The sequence below is a fragment of the Dasypus novemcinctus genome, chromosome 19 (assembly GCF_030445035.2).
Source record: "Dasypus novemcinctus isolate mDasNov1 chromosome 19, mDasNov1.1.hap2, whole genome shotgun sequence".
NCBI classification, from domain to species: Eukaryota; Metazoa; Chordata; class Mammalia; order Cingulata; family Dasypodidae; genus Dasypus; species Dasypus novemcinctus.
The window spans coordinates 2,978,976-2,997,071 of NC_080691.1; the positions used below are offsets into that span (position 1 = coordinate 2,978,976).

Consider the following 18,096-nt stretch of genomic DNA (forward strand, 5'->3'; position numbering starts at 1 on the left):
TATATATCCTTCCATAGCCCAATGAATGGACTGCTGGAGAGTGCAAACTGCAGGGTAAACTATTATCTGTGTAGGGCAGCAGTGCCCCAAAATGTGTTCACCAAGTGCGAAGAGTGTGCCGCAATGACGAGGGAGGTTGTTGGCGTGGGAGGAGTGGTTTGGGGGGGGAGTGGGGGGTATACAGGAACCTCTTATATTTTTTAGTGTAACTTTTTTGTGTGATGTATATATCTTCAAAAAAATACAATTTACAAAAATGAGGTGGTGGGGGGTGGAGAGTGGGTTATATGGGAACATCTTATGTTTTTTTTTTATGTTTTTTAATGTAACATTCCTTGTGATCTATTAAGTTTAATTAAAAAAGAAAGAGAAAAAAAAAAAAAGATTCTCCAAAGCCAAAAACATAAAAAAGGCATAGAATATGGTTTCTGTTTCTTACCCCATCTTCTTGCTCCTCAGTTTTATTTTTCTTCTCTCTCAGATCCTCCAAACATCATGCTAATTTGCTGTTATTTCTCCTATCAAAATTAGGAAGAAGAAAAGTCTCTCTTAATCTGTTATCTCTATGCTACTGCTAAGGCATTTCTATATTCTTACAGAAAAACCTTACCAAATATTTGTGGATACTCATTCTCGCCAATCTGAGCTCTCTATTTCTCTCATTTTCATTCAGAAAGGAGCCCAAAACCTGAAAACTCATGGTTCTAAACACTGCTGCACCCTCCCCACCCTTGTTCTTCTGACCACCTCTCCTTCCTCTCCACCAACCTTACTCTGCTCCCACAGAACTGGGCACTTGCTGCTTTCTGAACCCTCTGGATGTGCTTCTACCTCCATGCTTGCATAGGGCATTGTTTCTCTTTGTTGTGCTCTTCCCTTTTTCCATGCTAAAATTCTAGGCAGAATATTCCTAAATAAAATATTGAGAAAGTATTCTGTGATTTAGAATATTGTTGCAGTCATTTCAGAAGGCTGTACGAGTGGCATATTTCCTGAATAACAGCTGCATCCCTTGAGATACATTTGAAGATTCTGATATCATCCCCACCAGAATAATTATCTCATCAATCACTTTCAGATAAGAAAGGATTTGCAGATATTTTCCCTGAAGTAAAAACTTCAAATTTATAGTCTAGTTGCATCATGGACAATGGTGTATAGATAACACTTATTTTTTATTTTTCTCTGTAGAAAAGGATCTTCATATGCTGTTATTTTTTATCATCCTTGTGCTAATCCTTCACCGAGATGTTGAAAGGTTTTATCTTAAAAGCTAAAATTAATTCCTTCTTTTTTCTTCTACTTCCTTCTCCTTCAGAAGACATAAAAATGGATAAAGCCACTGCTCATCCTTACCTTTCTGTGTCAGCTGATGAAAAATATGTCATTACTGTTCCGGAAAAGCAAGACATGCCTGACATTCCTGAGTGATCTGATACTCTCTTGGCTGTGCTAGGTCAGAGCTGCTTCTGTGGTGGTAGTCATTATTGGGAGGTCCAAGTAGCAGGGAACAGCAGGTGGACAGTAGGACTGTGTTGGGACTCCATTAACCGGAAAGGGCACTATATCTCTGCTTGTCCAGAGAATGGTTTCTGGACCATTTGTCTGAAGAAGGGTGTACACCAGGCTCTTTCTACCCCCCACTATACACTTAATGTCCCAGAACCTCTCTTGACTGTGGGAATTTTTTTGAAGTATGAAGAAGGGTTGATCTTTTTCTACAATGTGACTGACTGTATCATTCTCTACATCTTCAAAAGCAACTTCACCAAGCCTATGAGGCCATATTTCTACCCTGGACATTTCAGTGAGGAAAATACTAATGGCCTCACCATCACCAAGGTGCCAGAAACAAATCCCACCAACTCTCCCTAGAGCACAGTTCAGAAGCATTCCCATGAAGGCCATTCCCGACGTCCAAGATAACAGCTATTCCCCATCCAGGACCCTGAAAGCTATGAGGTGTGAGGATTAGCTACCCAGGATATTGTCTCCTCTTGGTCTTGTGGGAAACTACATATATCCCTCTCATGGGATTATCATACAGCTCATCCCCACAATCCCATCTCCCTAAGGGGATTAAGTGTATTAAGTGTATTAAGATACACTCCCTAAGTGTATTAAGATACACTTCCTTGTGTGCTTTTTGGCCTTAAGATATTTGGGCGATTTATTAATTGTCCTGAATGGCATTGTAAAGACAGATACATGCCATTCTCTATCTTGACATAACCTACAGTACTGGGTAGGAGGGACTGTAAACTACAATGGAAACTGTGATCCAGGCTCACTGGCAAAGCTCCAAGACGTGTTCATCAATTGCAATGAATGTGCCACACTAATGAGGGATGTTGTTGATGTGGGAACGTGTGGGAGATGTGGGGAGCGGGGCATGTGGGAATCACCTATATATTTTATGTAACATTTATGTAACCTAAGTATCTTGAAAATAATTTAAAAATGTATATTTTGGCAAAAAAATGCAAGGTTCTCTCATCCTTCCTAGATTTGAGTTAAAGTTCCTGAAACTAGTGAATTTCTTTACTCAACAAATCACCCTGACATGCTTTGTAAAACTTGGTACGCCATATTTTTACTGTATGTTTCTGCTTCACCAATAAATCATGGGCTCTACCAGACTAGAGACCAAATGTTGGTTATGGTTATAACCACCACTATACCAAAATATCAGTGGCTTAAACACAAGGTCATACTAAATAATATAAAACTGAGTAGGACTGAATTCTATCAAGACTCATTTAGGTCAGGGTCCGGGTCAAGTCAGGTCAGGGTCGCCGCCTCTGGGTCCAGCGGTCTCGATGCCCGGCCTGCTCGTCTGTCCGCTCTGCCGGCGCTGCTCGTCACTCACGTCGCAGACACCACCTGCTCCCCGCACCGCGGCGCAGGATGGCGGAGGAGGAGGAATTTGAAAGCCGGCAGTTCCTTTCCTTGGATTTGATTTGCCCGGGGCCCAGGCCAGCTTCCCCCATCGCAGCGCGCGGCCTGTCGGGTACGCCCCCATCGCCGCGCGCGCGGCCTGTCGGGTACGGTAGTCCAGGCCTCCTGCGCAGGCGCGGAGGCACATGGCAGGAGCGCGCGCGAACTACGAGACCCATGACCCTCCGCGTCCCGGAGCGCCATCGCCGTCTCCCTCTTCGCCCTCCCTTGTCGGCTTCTGGCTGTTTCTCGGCCGTGCTTAGCTGGGAGCACCCAGAAAGACTACAATTCCCGTAATGCCTTGCGGCACGGCCGTCCCAGCCCATCCGGGAAGTTCACTTTCACGAAACTTTATTGACAAAGGTTGGTACTGCCAAAGGCACGCTGCGAGAGCTCTTCAACAAGAAATAGGTATCCAAGATTCGCGTTTTGTCTCATAAAATTTAGAGGACATTCGAAGTTTTCTACATAAATAGCCGTAAATTACTTGGTAATTAAAGGGAGGAAATAGTAATTCTATGGTCGAGAAACATTGAGGTCACCGTCCTAAACGATTAGACAACGTTATCAATAATAGAACGAACTTGACATCCCGCACCTCTTGATGTGATGCACTGAGAGGGACAAAGCATCACCATCCTGTCAACGATGTATAAAAGTAATTTAAATGTGAGGGAACATGCTATAGAATAACAGTCCGTACTCTTCCAAAAATATCTATCATGAAAAGCAGAAAAACTGAGGCTGTTACAGATTAAAGGAGTAAAAAGACAACTAAAACCATGAGTGATCCTGGGTTGAATCCTGGGAAGATTGCCATTTGGGACAATATTGAGACAATTAGTAAAATTTGATTGTATGTTAGATAATAGTATTGTATCAATGTTAAATATCTGATTTTGACTTCTGTACTGGGTTATGTTAGAGACTGTCCTTGTTCATGGGAAATAGATGCTGAAATAATTCGTGGCAAAGGGCATGATGTCTGCAACTTACTCTAAAATGGTTCAGGAAAAAAAATGAGTATATATAGAAAGAATGGTAAAGCAAATGAGGCAAAATATTAATAATAAGTAAATTTGGGTGACGGATATATGAGAATTCTTTGAACATTTTTGCAACTTTTTTAAGGAATTAAAAAACCCACAGATTTTCATAGTTTGTAACAAATGTTTCACCACAATGCAAAGTATTGGTGGTGGGGTGATGAATGGGAGCACTGTATGATGTTATGCATGTTTTGTAAATTCACAACTTTTACTATGCACTTATTGTTTATGTATGTTTATATATGAATGATATACTTCAATAGAATTTTACTGATAAAAAAACCCTCATTTAGCCTTGCTTTCAAAGACATTTCCATGCAGTTCCTATCATTGTAAATAGAACACCTCAGACGATTTAAGTCACAGTATTATAAATTGCACATTTGAAATAAACCCAGGCAACCTACCTCCATACCCCATGCCATTAGCCATTATCTTCTGGTGTCCTTTATAACCAATACAACCCCCTACGTTCCAACCATAGACTTTCTAAACTACAGATAAAATAAATGAGGTTGCTGAGTTTCTGAAATAAACTGAACTTCTACATCTTGCTGTTAAGATTATGAAGTGACACCATCTTTTTAAAAAAATATTTGGTTTCTTATGAGAAACATACAACTATACTATTATCAATATTTCTACTTGTACATATTCTAAAGAAATTAAAGCATATGAATACAAAAACTTATACTAGAAGGTTCCTGGTATATTTATTAATAATAGCTAAAAACTGGAGAAAAGTCAAATATCTCTCAAAAGGAGTCCATAAAACTACATTTTAATACATTCATACATTGGAATATTGTTTGACTCTAATCAAGGAATGGATCACTGATATATACAACAGTATGTATGATTCTCAGAGATGATATGTTGGTCAAAAGGAACTGGACAGAGGGTGTATATTATATATTCCCATACATATGAAAGTCTTAAGCAGTTTGAAAAAATCATATAAAAACAATTGTTTTGGGGAGATTGAATTGACTGGGAATGGGAAGATATGTACTTTCTGGAGTGATGGTGATATTTTGCATCTTTATGTAAGTGAAGTTTCACAGATGTGCCCATGGGCCAAAACTCATTTGAATGTACACTTTGGATTTGTGTTTTTCACTCTAGGATGCCCTCCAAAGATCCTTGTTCTAGATCCCTCACTGCATAAAGGTTAGCTTGTGTGAGAAATCAAGTGCGATGGAAATATTTGTATGTAAACTTCCAAGGTTAGGTTTTAAAGGCACTGTAACTTACACCTTGAGCTCTTGGATTGCTTGCTTTGAGGGAAACCAGACACCATGCCATAAGACACTCAAGTAGTTCTGAGGAGAGGCTCATGTGTAGAGAAACTGAGGCCTCCTATTAACAGCCATGATAAGTCACCTTGAAGTGCATCGTCCAGTCCAGTCAAGCATGCAGATGACTGCAGACTCAGCAAACATGTGACAGAGACTTCATGAGATGTGGAACCACAACTGCCCAACCAACCCCCTGATTTCCTGCACTAGAGAAACGATGAAGTTTTGATAAGCCTATTGTTTTAAATTGCTATATTTTGGGACAGTTTGTTACCCAGCATTAATTAAATAATATGCCTTGTATGATTATTTTTCATGATAAAGAAAAAATAAAAATAAACTCCATATAGGAGGTCTGCATTTTAGTGTTACAGGTCAGAAATTCTGGAAAAAAAAATTGTATATTATAGGCTTGATAAAATGACTAAATATATAAAGTGTAATGAGAAGCAGGTTTCTCTCAGTTGGAAAAGGCAATTATGAATATGTGGGAAAGGGTATGAAATTGTATTAGCCAAAATGGTGCTAATGCAAAGTATCAAAAATTGGTTGGCTTTTATAAAGGGTATTTATTTGGGGTAGAAACTTACAGTTACAAGACCCTAAAAAGTTCAACTCAGGGTTACTTCCTCACCAAATTCTCTTGCCACATGTTGAAGCAAGATGGTGGGCAACATCTGTGAAGGTTCAGCCTTCCTTTTTCTTCTTAAGGCCTTGTGGGCCCAGCTTCTTCCAATCTCAGCCAGAGGCTGGCATAGGGCTCATATCTTTCCAGGTTCAGCTATTCTGTTTTCTTCAGAGGGTAAGCTAATTTAATTATTTTCTCAACCCCTCAATCTCCTACAGCTTTATTTTGGCAAAAAGGTATATTGGAATGGGTTTTCCTACCTAATAATAAACAAAAGAGATTGCAAACATATCTCCAAAAAATTATTTCCATACTAGCAAAAGACCGTGTGAGGTTGTTACAATTAAAGGGGTCTGATCCAGATAGAATTATTTGCAATCTTTCTCATGAAGAAATTCAACATTTATATATAACTAATCCTCAATGGCAAATTGCTATTAATAATTTTCAAGGCATTATTGAGAATCATTATCCTACTTTCCAAACTGTTAACATTTTTACAAAGAACCATTTGGATTTTACCAAAAATTGTGAAAACTGTTCCTATTAAAAATGCATGTACAATATTTACTGATGGTAGTAGTAATGGAAAAGCAGCATACATTACCTCTTTAAAAAAACAGGTTTGGCAGACTCCTTATTTGTCTGCTGAATGCACAGAGCTGTTAGCCATCATTAAGGTTTTACAAACATTTCAAGAACCCTTGAATATTGTCTCTGACTCCAAATATGTGTGTTTAACTGTAGGCTGTATTGAAACAGCTCATATTTTTATTACTGATGAATTGTCTCAACTTTTTGCTGACCTTCAAGCCCTCACTCAGCAAAGAAATCAGCCTATATATATTACTCATATCTAGTCTCATTCTTCCCTTCCTGGTCCTCTAGCTACCCAAAATGCAAGAGCGATTTATTAGTAAGATGTTTGCAAGATGCCAGTAAATATCATGCATTAACTTGTATTATTACTAAGGGTCTTAAACATAAATTTCCTCAATTAACAAAACATCAAGCTCAAGAAATTATTCGTACCTGTCCCACCTGTGGACCCTTAACTACAGTGCATTTTCAAGCTGGGGCTAATCCCAGAGGCCTGGCTCCTATCAACTGTGGCAGATGGATGTTACTCACATACCATCATTTGGTAAGTTATGATATATCCATGTTTGTAGTGATACTTACTCTCATTTTTTTGTGGGCTACTGCACAAAGTAGTGAATGTTTTCATCATATTCGCTCCCATTTATGGTCTGCTCTTGCTATAGTGGGATACCCCTTGAAAATTAAAACTGATACTGGTCCTTTTTACATAAGTCTTTTGCTTCTTTTTGTTCTACGTATGCTATAGAGCATGTTACTAGTATTCCTTATAATCCTACAGGTCAAGCCATAGTTGAACGCAGCCATCATACCCTAAAAATTATGCTTTTAAAACAAAAAGGGTGAGATGATGGTATTATGACACCAAAAGATCAATTGGCAAAAGCTTTATTTACTTTAAATTTTCTTAATGTTTATAATTCATTGACATCTGCAGAATGTCACTTTAGAAAATGTCAGACATCTACAGTGGATGTAAGGAATAAAGACCAACCAATATTCTGGAAAGATATTTAAAGCAATGAATGGATAAAAGGCAGGATCAAAGTATGGGGGCAAGGCTATGCTCTTGTCATTTCAGAAAATGGAGAACAAATTTGGCTACCTGCAAAGAGGGTTAAATCTCAGAATGAAGAGATGGGGTCTCTTACAACTTCTGATGATGGTGTTCGTAAGTAATGAAGCTGCAGGTAATTACATTTATTGGGTCTATATACCTAACCCCCCATTACTTAGAGTGTTAAACTGGAAAGATCCATTCTTTCACATATATCTGAAAAGACTCATATATTTCCTGGACCAATTGATGATCGGTTACCAATTAAACTCCATGAGGAAGGACAAAAAAATCTATAATGTCATATTACCATTTGATTATCAACCCTTATGCATTGGTAACCATCCCTTCTGTATGTATGTTAAAAATCGGACCATGATTATATTAAAAAATAATAATACTCAGTCTATTGTGACTTAATTTCCCTCTTACAATTTTATCATGACCAAAAATTCTATTTATGATTGTCCGCAAAAAGACAGTAGGGATAAGAAAGGATTGCAAGAGTGCCATACAGGAAGAGAATCTGTCATTTTCAATGATTCCTATGGAATAGTGTGGGAGAGTGCCCCACTGGGAAGTCCCTCTCCATATAATGGCAGATTTATTTGGTATGGTATTAATAGTAAAAGACAGCAAATTAATAATATGCAATGTCCTTTTCATGAATCCCTTGATTTGGATGAAAAAATAATTTTTCTAAAAATAGTAGTGTTTGGAAACATAAAGGGAAATGGATCCCTTCTCCATGGTGTAACATTACATCTACACATAAACAGAAGAATTTGTGAAAAGTTTTTTTAGGAATAGCTCCTACTATAGAATGGATTGGGAATAATAGAATGGTCAATATCTGCATTTAGATCAAATTCATCATTCTCAATTGTGTGTAAGAAATCCTTATGTGTTTGTAGTTGGAAAATTAACCATAACCAAGAATGCTCTATTTTATAAAAGTGGGGCCTTGCATACTTGTTTGTCTGAGAACATTTTACAGAATGGAGATTTCATTACAATGGCTCGAAGGCGGCGGGGAGTATGGATAGCAGTGTGACTGAACCGAATTTGGCAATAGTCACCTGAGAGTCAACTGCTGTTCCATATGGCTCAAGAAATCCTGAAATGCTTGACATGATTTATGGGACTGATAATAGCTGGCCTATTAGGACTGATTGGTGTCATTGCAGCTGCTACTACAGCTACAGTGACCTTGCATGAGATGGTGCAGACTCAACAATACGTGCATGATTGGCATAAGAATGCTAGTGACTTATGGCATAGTCAAGAATATATTGATGGAGAATTAAACAGTAAAGTTGATGATTTAGAATCAGCAGTTTTACATCTTAGAGATCAAGTATATAACTTAAATCTACTTAGGGGATTGAAATGTGATTGGAATAAAAGTAACTTTTGTATTACTCCACTTGCTTATAATAATTCTGTGTTTGACTCGGAAAAGATAAAAAAAACATTTGATAGGTCATAAAGGTAATATGTCAGAAATAGAAGAATTACAGAAAAAGATATTAGAAATGTCTCATAATCAGATTGATGTAGTTGATGATAAGGATATCTTTAATGATTTGATTTCTCATTTCAATAATTTGGGTTGAATGTTCTAGCAATGCCACTTAAATACAGTTAATTGATGGCATTGTTCATATTTTCTATATCATTCTCAATATTCTTTCTACCCTCAATTACTGAGAAAGGAGTCTTGAAATCTCTTATTCTAATTGGGGATTTGTTTATTTCTAATTTTAATTCTAAAAGTTTTTACTATATCTGTTTTCAGCTCTCATCTAAGATTATGTCTTTTTGTTCATTCATCATTTTATCATGTTAGATTATTTGTGGTAACAATAGAGCTACTCCAGCATTTTAAAATTAGGGTTTACATAGTATCATTTTCTTACTTTTACTTTTTAACTTACCTATAGCATTATATTTGATAAGAGTTTTTTTTCATCATGTGTCACTTAAAAAACCATCAGTTCTGATCATTTCTGCCTTTGAATTGGTGATATTTGACCACATCAATGCAATACAATTATAGTTTTTGTGGGCATAAAGATTACTCTTTTATTATATATGGGTTTTTTCTTTTTAGGTATTGGAGCTGGGGATTGAACCCATTACCTCATATGTGGAAAGCCAGTGCTCAACCACTGAGCAATATCAGTTCCCCTATTATGTTTTAGATTTAACTTTTAAATCATTTTCATTAAGAATATTTTAAAATAGTTTTACGTATAAAAAGGAAAAAACTGTGAAAACTAAAGCATTCTGATATGTATAAATTACTGAATTTAGATCATACCAGTATCTGAATTCAGATCATGAAAGAATGCACAACACAATAGCAATAATAATTTACTACCCAAATAAGAAAAGTAACTGAATATGGTTCCTATTTATTGAATGTGATTCACATAAATCCTCTGTATGATACATGGCACTTGTATTAGCCAGGGTTCTCTGTTTCTAGGGAAACAGAACTGATGGGATAAATGTGTGTGTGTGTGTGTGCATGTATTATAAAAATTTTTAAAACAGGAATTGGCTCACAGGACTGTGGGAATGGGCAAATCCAAATTCTGGAGGGAATGCCACAGCTGAGAAGTCCGATGAAGGTGTCAATGAACTTCCCAGGAAAAACTGCCTGGCTGAATTGTTGAAATCATCACTTCTCCTTTTAAGGGTTTCAATTGATTATATGAGACATCTCTCATTGTGAGAGCAGTCTCCTCGGTTGAAGGTGAATGTGGATGTAATTAGCCATAGATGAAGTCAACTTACTGATCATTTAAGTTCAAAAAACATCCCCACAGTAGCTATCAAGTCAGTGCTTATTTGACCAAACAACTGGACACCATCACATAGTAATGGTGACACACAGATTCATCCATCACAGCACTGGGGTGAAAATCTGGGCTCCATAGGCTTCAGAACCCCAGCGGTCCATGGTCTCACAGGGAAACAAGCCATTGGACTCCATTTTTGGAAAGTTAGATCTCAGTTTATTTAATCATTTGGGAACTCCAGGAAATACATACATCTTATGATCTTTTACATGTAAACACTTGAGAGAAAATGCAGTTTGCTTCTGAATTGGCATCTAGAAAGCACACAAGTGATATGATAAAATCCTGTTCATCCAGATGCAGTTTCTCCAGAGGGCCACTTTGTGAGTATGAAAATGGATAGTATTATCCTAATCTCTGCCTCCAGATCTGCACTGCATGAAGAAATACCCTTAAGAGAGAGAGAGAATTGAGAGACTGCTGATTTCTACATGGTGAGGCAATTCTAGTCCATGCTGAGTGGTAGCTTCCTAACATCCTGGCCTCTCACATGCTGTTAGCCCAGATGAGAGCAGAAGACTAGGAAAGGACATGTGACATTTTAAAAATATACTATGTAGATTGCTTTATTCCATCTGCTCCTTTCCCCTCAAAATAAGGATGATGAGATTCTCAAAGATGACTCCATGAACAAAGAGTTAGAACTATTTTCAAATCAGCTCAGTTCAGTACATTTTGCCAAGTCAGTATCTGACAAGATCATATATGCTGATTTCTCTTTATTTTTACATAGATTAGATAGATCACACTTTCCCTGTACAAGCCATAAAAAAATTTGGATAAGGTTCTGAACTTCCCAATCTGCTATTTTCACCTGGTCATTGAAATACTAATTCCTACCACTGTAGCTCCTAGAGCAAGTCCCTTATCCTTTCTAGGGAAGTAAAGAGAGGGATTAGACATGATATTTGGAAAATTTTCCAATAGCACTCTCAAATACAAGCACACATATACACATACGATTCATTTAAAATTACATAATTGTATAGATTTTTGCAAATACATGTGCATACACATTTATACTACTCCACACACACTTACAAAGGCTTAAATATGGATTTACCTAATGATACACCAATCAATATATATTTTCTTTATTTTGCCATCTAGTTTCCCTGCAATATCTTATACAGCTCTGGAAAGTATAGGGCATTTCCCTATTGAAATATTTTCTGCTGGGGGCCAAGAATAGTCCACAAATACCTAAGGATATTTTTTAAGAAAGAAAGAAAATAATAGTTTGGACAAAAAGGATAACACATTTTGTTGATCATTTTAGTAAAGAAATTTATCTCTTGGATATTCAGAATATGCTCCAAAACCATTACTTCTGCCTTCCTGAGTCCAAAGGCACAGCAAGTGACATAGCACTTCTGTGTTCATGACCAACTCACAGGCAGATTTATTAATGTTCACATTATTATTATTCATTCTATGTATTTTGAAAGGAAATCAACTTCTCATGTTAGAATTACTCCACAGTAGATTGATAATTCTAAGCAAACCATTCATAAAAGTACAGCATTTAGGTACAGCAGAAGAGATCAGGTGGAGAGCTCTGAATAAGAATTTTGTGTTTTGTTTTTCTATTTTCATTGTGAAGAATCAGCATGCCTAAGAAATTTATCAACATGACCATCATAATGGAATTCTTTCTCATGAGAGTCTCTGATGACTGGATGCTACAGAGACTGTATGCCACACTTCTCTTCCTCATTTACCTGGCAGCAGTGATGGGGAACCTTCTCATTATCATTGGCACCACCATTGGACAGCATCTCCAACTTCCCATGTCTTTCTTCCTGAAGAAAATGTCCTTGCTTGATATCTACTATATCTCTGTCACTGTCCTTAATCCATCAGAACTCTCTGACCAACAGTCATTCCATCTCCTTCCTAGGATGCCCCATGCAAGTTTTTCTTATTTTGTTTTCCTGTGGCACACAGTTTTCCTTCCTTATAGTGATGTCCTATGACCGCTATGCTGCCACCTGCCATCCTCTGCACTATGAGGGCATTATGCACAGAGGTGCCTGTGTGCAGATGGCGACAGCATCATGACTCAGGGGATGTGTTCATGGCTCCATTCATGTAGCAGGTACATTCTCTGACAGTTTCTGTGGACCCAATGTAGCCCATCAGTTCTTCTGTAGTATTCCATCAGAGCTTACACTTTCCTGCTATGGAGAGCATATTTTAGAAGATGAATTAGTTACTGTTAACTCTTGTTTTGTTTCGTGTGTTTCATTTTAATATTTGTTTCTTAAGTCCACATTTTTACCACTGTTTTAAGAATCCCATCTGTAAAAGGGAAGACAAAAAACTGTTTCAACTCCTCTGCCCCACCTCACCATGGTGATGCTGTTCCTGGTTTGTTTGTTTTTTTCGTTTGATATTTACTTTATTTTTTATTATCTTTTTTAAAGATACAGAGATCACACAAAATGTTACATTAAAACATATAAGTGGTTCCCATATACCCCACCCCACCCCCACAACACCCACTCCTCCCACATCAACAACTTCTTCCATTAGTGTGGTACATTCACTGCATGTGATGAGTACATTTTGGAGCATTGCTACATAGAATGGATTATATTATATATTGTAGATTACGCTCTCTCCCAGTCCACTTAGTGCAATATGGTAGAATATACAATGTCCTGCATCTGTCTCAGCAATATCATTCAGGACAACTCCAAGTCCCAAAAATGACCAAATATCACACCCTAATTCCCTTCCCCTGCCTTCAGCTACTCCCGGGACTATTGATTCCACAACAGTGCTATAATTTCCTTCATTGCTAGAGCTGCAATAATTCTGTAGTAGAACACCAGTAAGTCCACTCTAATCCATATTTTATTTCTCCATCCTGTGGACCCTGGGATGGTGATGTCCACTACACCTCTATATCAAGATAGGGCTTAGATCACACATGGTTGATGAATGCAATTCTCCTGCTTGGAATTTTAGGTACTCTCAGTTCCCTGGTGTGGTGGTTGACCATCTCCACTTCCCTGTTAGATGACCTGGGTAAGACCAATGAACCAGAGAGTAGGAGTCACAACTCTGCTGAAGCTCAGGGCCCAGCTGGCACATGGCCAGTCCAGAGGTTCAAGTCTCCTGAGCATACACCAATCCCAGCACCAACCACAGTTTCAGTAAAAGTGACAGAAGAGGCATGTGTAGAAAGGTCACATCTGAGCCCAAATTCATCACACTTAGGAACACAAACTACAATATAGGGCCCACTGACAAGGCCCTGAAATCCAGAGCCATCTGTCATGACTGTAGAAATTGTGTGTCTCCATAGCCCTCAGGAGCACCAATACCTGGGGTTGTATCTACTTTTGCTGTCTCTGGGATCTTGCTGAGGCATGCACAAGTGCAACCCCTCTGATGACCTCCCAATACTTTTTGAAGACTCTTAGCCATATAGATTTATTTGTCTTTACTATTTCCCCCTTCATTCAAGGTCTTTTTCTAGTTGCATCACCAGATAGTGATTGGATTGGCACCAGGGAAGCTCATCCCCAGGAGTCATGTCCTACACTGGGGGGAAAGTAATGCACTTACATGCTGAGTTTGGATTAGAGAGTGGCCACATTTGAGCAACATGGATGCTCTCGGGACATAACTCTTAGTCACCCTGCATCTGTAGGCCTAGTTCAAATTTCAGGCACACAGGCTCATAAGCATAGTCATCAATATCAAGGGCTGATCACTGGACCATCCTACTTCACTGGTCTTCACCCTTGCACTTGGGGGATTGTTGCTGTTCCATTAGGGAATGTGGCAGAGCCACCGTGGCTAGGAGCTCAGGACTCCCTCAGTTGTCATTGGTAACTGTAACTACTATGAAAATACCAGTGAATATCCAAACATTACCCTATATGCATGCCCTGGAAAACTCCCTCCCAACCATGTGGTTGGATTTTTTTCTTTTTATCTATCACTTCTACTTTCTGTTTGATTTCATATGTATTGTCTTCCACATTGCTAATTATTTCCTTTGCCTCTTCAAATCTGCTGTTATTTTCTGAGAGTATATTTTTTATTTCTTGGATTGTGCCATTCATCACCATCATATCTGTTATCTTTTTGCATGTGTTTACAACTTCTTCAGTATGCTCTCCATGTGTTTTCTTAATATCCTTAATCTCTTCCTTCACTTAATTAAGTTGGTCCATGATATTTGTTTGAAGAGCTTTGAGTATTTGTTCAATGTTATGCTCCTCTTCCTGATTTTTAGTTTGTTCTTTGGACTGGGCCATATCTTACTGATTATTGGTATGGTTTTTTTTTTTTTTTGGCTGCTGTCTGGTCATCATTTTATCTCAATGAGTTTGTTCACTTGACTAGCTTCTCTGTCTTGCCTTGATTTTTATTTAGTTCCTGTTTTTGTGTGTTTGTTAGGTTTTCTCTTTGATGTTTTGTTCTTCTTATTCTATTTCCTTTTATTGTCTAAGTTCCCTTAATGGAAAAAGGGAAAGCAAAAGAGATATGAAAAGAAAAAGTATAATAATAATATTGATAATAAATGTTAGCAGAAGGATCATATAAGACCTAGGAGAATGAATATTAAACTCATGTAAGCAGTGTATAGTTATAGCAATAGGAAAGTGGAGTAGGGAATCAGACTTGGCCAGTGGATAAGGCATCCATCTACCACATGGGAGGTCCGTGGTTCAAACCCAGGGCCTTACTGACCCATGTGGAGCAGGCCCATGTGCAGTGCTGATGCGTGCAACGAGTGCCGTGCCACGCAGGCGTGTCCCCCATGTAGGGGAGCCCCACATGCAAGGAGTACACCCCATAAGGAGAGCCACCTAGAGCAAAAGAAAGTGCAGCCTGCCCAGGAATGGTGCCGCACACATGGAGAACTGACACACAAGATGACATAACAAAAAGAAACACAGACTTGTGCTGCTGACAACAACAGAAGCAGACAAAGATTCACAGCAAACAGACACAGAGAGCAGACAACGGGGAGGTAGGGGGGAGAAGGGGAGAGCAATAAATAAATAAATACATAAATCTTAAAAAAAAAAGTGGAGTACCTACAATGTAAATGGGAAACTGAATATGGAGAAGAATATAGTATGTATTAAAAGGCTAGCATGATCAGGGAGAGAGGGAAACAGAAAAAAAGGACAATAACATGTAGAGTTAATAAAAGAAAGAAAACTGAATAGAAGTGTTAGAAATAAAATGCCAGAAAATTGGGGGTCTAAACAAAGAGGTGGAATGTAAGAGCAACAACAGAAGATAGAAAGATGTAGGGAGGAAAAGAGTTAGTGTTGGTAGCCAAAATCAATGCACACAGAAAAGAGAAAATGGAGGACACGGTTCTGGTAATGCCAGGGTTCAGGGAACACTGGGTTCAGAGAATATGGGTTCAGGGAACACGAGTTCAGAGAATGTGGGTTCAGGGAACACGGGTTCAGGGAATGTGGGGTTTGGAGAACACGGGTTCAGGGATCATGGGTTCGGGGAATGCAGGGCTTGGGGAATACTGCTGTGTGACCGCCAGGGTTCAGGGAATGCTGCAGCTACCTGCCCTAATGGATGGGCTTAGCCGTCCCACAGCTGCAGCCACAAGCACCAGTAATCCGAGGTATAACTTGAGCAATCACTCTTTTGTCACACTCTCTCCAGATTGCTGTCCAGAAGTTTCCTGCTTTGTGGGTTCCCCAAACAGCTCACTCAAGCAGGATTTTGTCCCCACTCAGCCACTTTTTTCTAGGAGAAATGATGTGGGTGCACTTACTCAGATGCCATCTTGCTGTTCCAGTTTTCTGAGAGTACTACATGTTTGGCAAGAAATCTCAAGTCTTCTTCCCTGAAATTGTTGATATCTGGGCTTTACACAGAGTAACTCCCCACCCTGAGTCCTCTCATCTACAGTCTGAGGAACAAGGTCCGGCAGACAGCATTAGGAAAAGCAATAGCAATGAAGCTTGCAAAATGATTTATTGATTTTGATATTTAGTTTTAATTAATATGAATAAATTTTCAAACAAGGAGACATCTCTATTCTCCTTTTTCTAATCAACAGAATTTAACAAGTTCTATGTTAAGAGTGTCCCATGTCTAAATTCTATGAACTTATTTAATGTGTAGAAAATGAGTAGCTTGGAAATACTTGACTCAATGTTTCTCTTTCCAGTATCATTTTCCTATTATCATGTTCTAAATGGGAAAAAAAATTCTGGATCTTTTACAAAATCATTGTCAGTGTTTCAATACATGGCAATCTCCCGACATTTTTAGTTTTGTCACAAAAATAGCTTTTTGAATTTTTATTTCTGGAAGTACATTTGATTTTTAGTGCCTCTGTAATTAAAATGGGGATGCATAGATATTCATAACTTGTCTATAAGCATTCTGTTGGTCCACACTAATTAAATATTTATGTGTGGATTTCAGAGCAGCACCATTATAGGATTTGTCAAGTTGTGGTGCTCTCTGATCACTTAAGAATTTAGGACATATAAAGTTGAAGATGACAACATTTTTTTTTAAAATCTGAATTTCCTTAACAACTTTATTTCAAATTCAAAAAAATAAAAGAACAGAAGAAGGCAGCTCAACAAATTATGGAAACCTTACTTCTAAAAAGTTTATTTTTAGGCACTTTTATCTCATCTAATTCCAATTACTAATGCAGTTGTTGCTCTGTTGAGGAATAAAAACACAATCTTGCAAAATATCTAACAAGTCACTCCTGCCCCTGCTTCTGTGGATCGGCCTGTGAGGGCATGACCGTGCAGGAGAATATCAAAGAAATAACTCCTGCCCCTGTTTCTGTAAATCATCCTGTGAAAACATGGCTTAGTAGAAAGATTTCAAACAAGTGACTTCACCCCCGCTTCTGTAAATCAGCCTGCAACCTTGCAGTTGCATTCTGCCTCCATAACCACCTTGTTTGCTAAATTTCACCTAACAATGCATTAGCCAATGAATAAAAGTTATGCTGATGCCACCTGAAATCTTATATAAACTTATGAAAACTGAAAACTGGAATTTAGAATTTGGAGATTGACTCTCCTCTGGGCCCGCACATAATGAAACTGTTTATCCACCTTTCTGGAGTGCCGGTTGTGAGTTTCTATGGTTCGGAACTCCTGGCTTTGCTGTAACAGCTCTAGTATTCAGAAAGATACACAGATAAACACAGATTAGTTAAATGACATAGTCAAAGTTTCCTTATTATTGAAAAAAATGGAGAGGAAAAAGCATAATTGTATTTATATCTTGCAAACCGAATCCCATATTCTTTTTTTAACTTTAGAGTTAATATAGCACCAACTTTGCTTTGCTACAAAAGCATTACAATGTTGTTGTTAACTACAGTCCATAAAATGCATTAGTTATATTTTCCCATGTATCACCACATACTTAATACCTTGTAGTAGAATATTCCTATATTTATATTATTAACCACAATCCTCATCTACTTCCAAAATTCCAATATCATACATTCTCAATATTATCCTCCAGCTGTCCTTCAACTAACATTAATCTTCTTCAGACTAGTCATTTCAGCCACAATTACATCCATAAATCAACACTGCTCACTACATTCATTATAATGTTAAGTCCAACCATTACCACATATTACATTTTTTATTATTTTTTATTATGTTGTCTTTTTTTA

At 38.0% G+C, this 18,096-nt stretch overlaps 1 long non-coding RNA gene across 1 annotated transcript in view; it reads right to left on the reverse strand.

The window, feature by feature from the left end:
* Nucleotides 1-438: 438 nt before the first annotated feature.
* The window catches only part of LOC131274543 (uncharacterized), a 46,875-nt gene continuing 29,217 nt past the window's right edge, over nucleotides 439-18,096 (reverse strand). Inside the window, exon 3 of the long non-coding RNA XR_009181763.1 lies at nucleotides 439-518. This is a non-coding gene — a long non-coding RNA (uncharacterized lncRNA). The remainder of the gene's footprint in view (nucleotides 519-18,096) is intronic.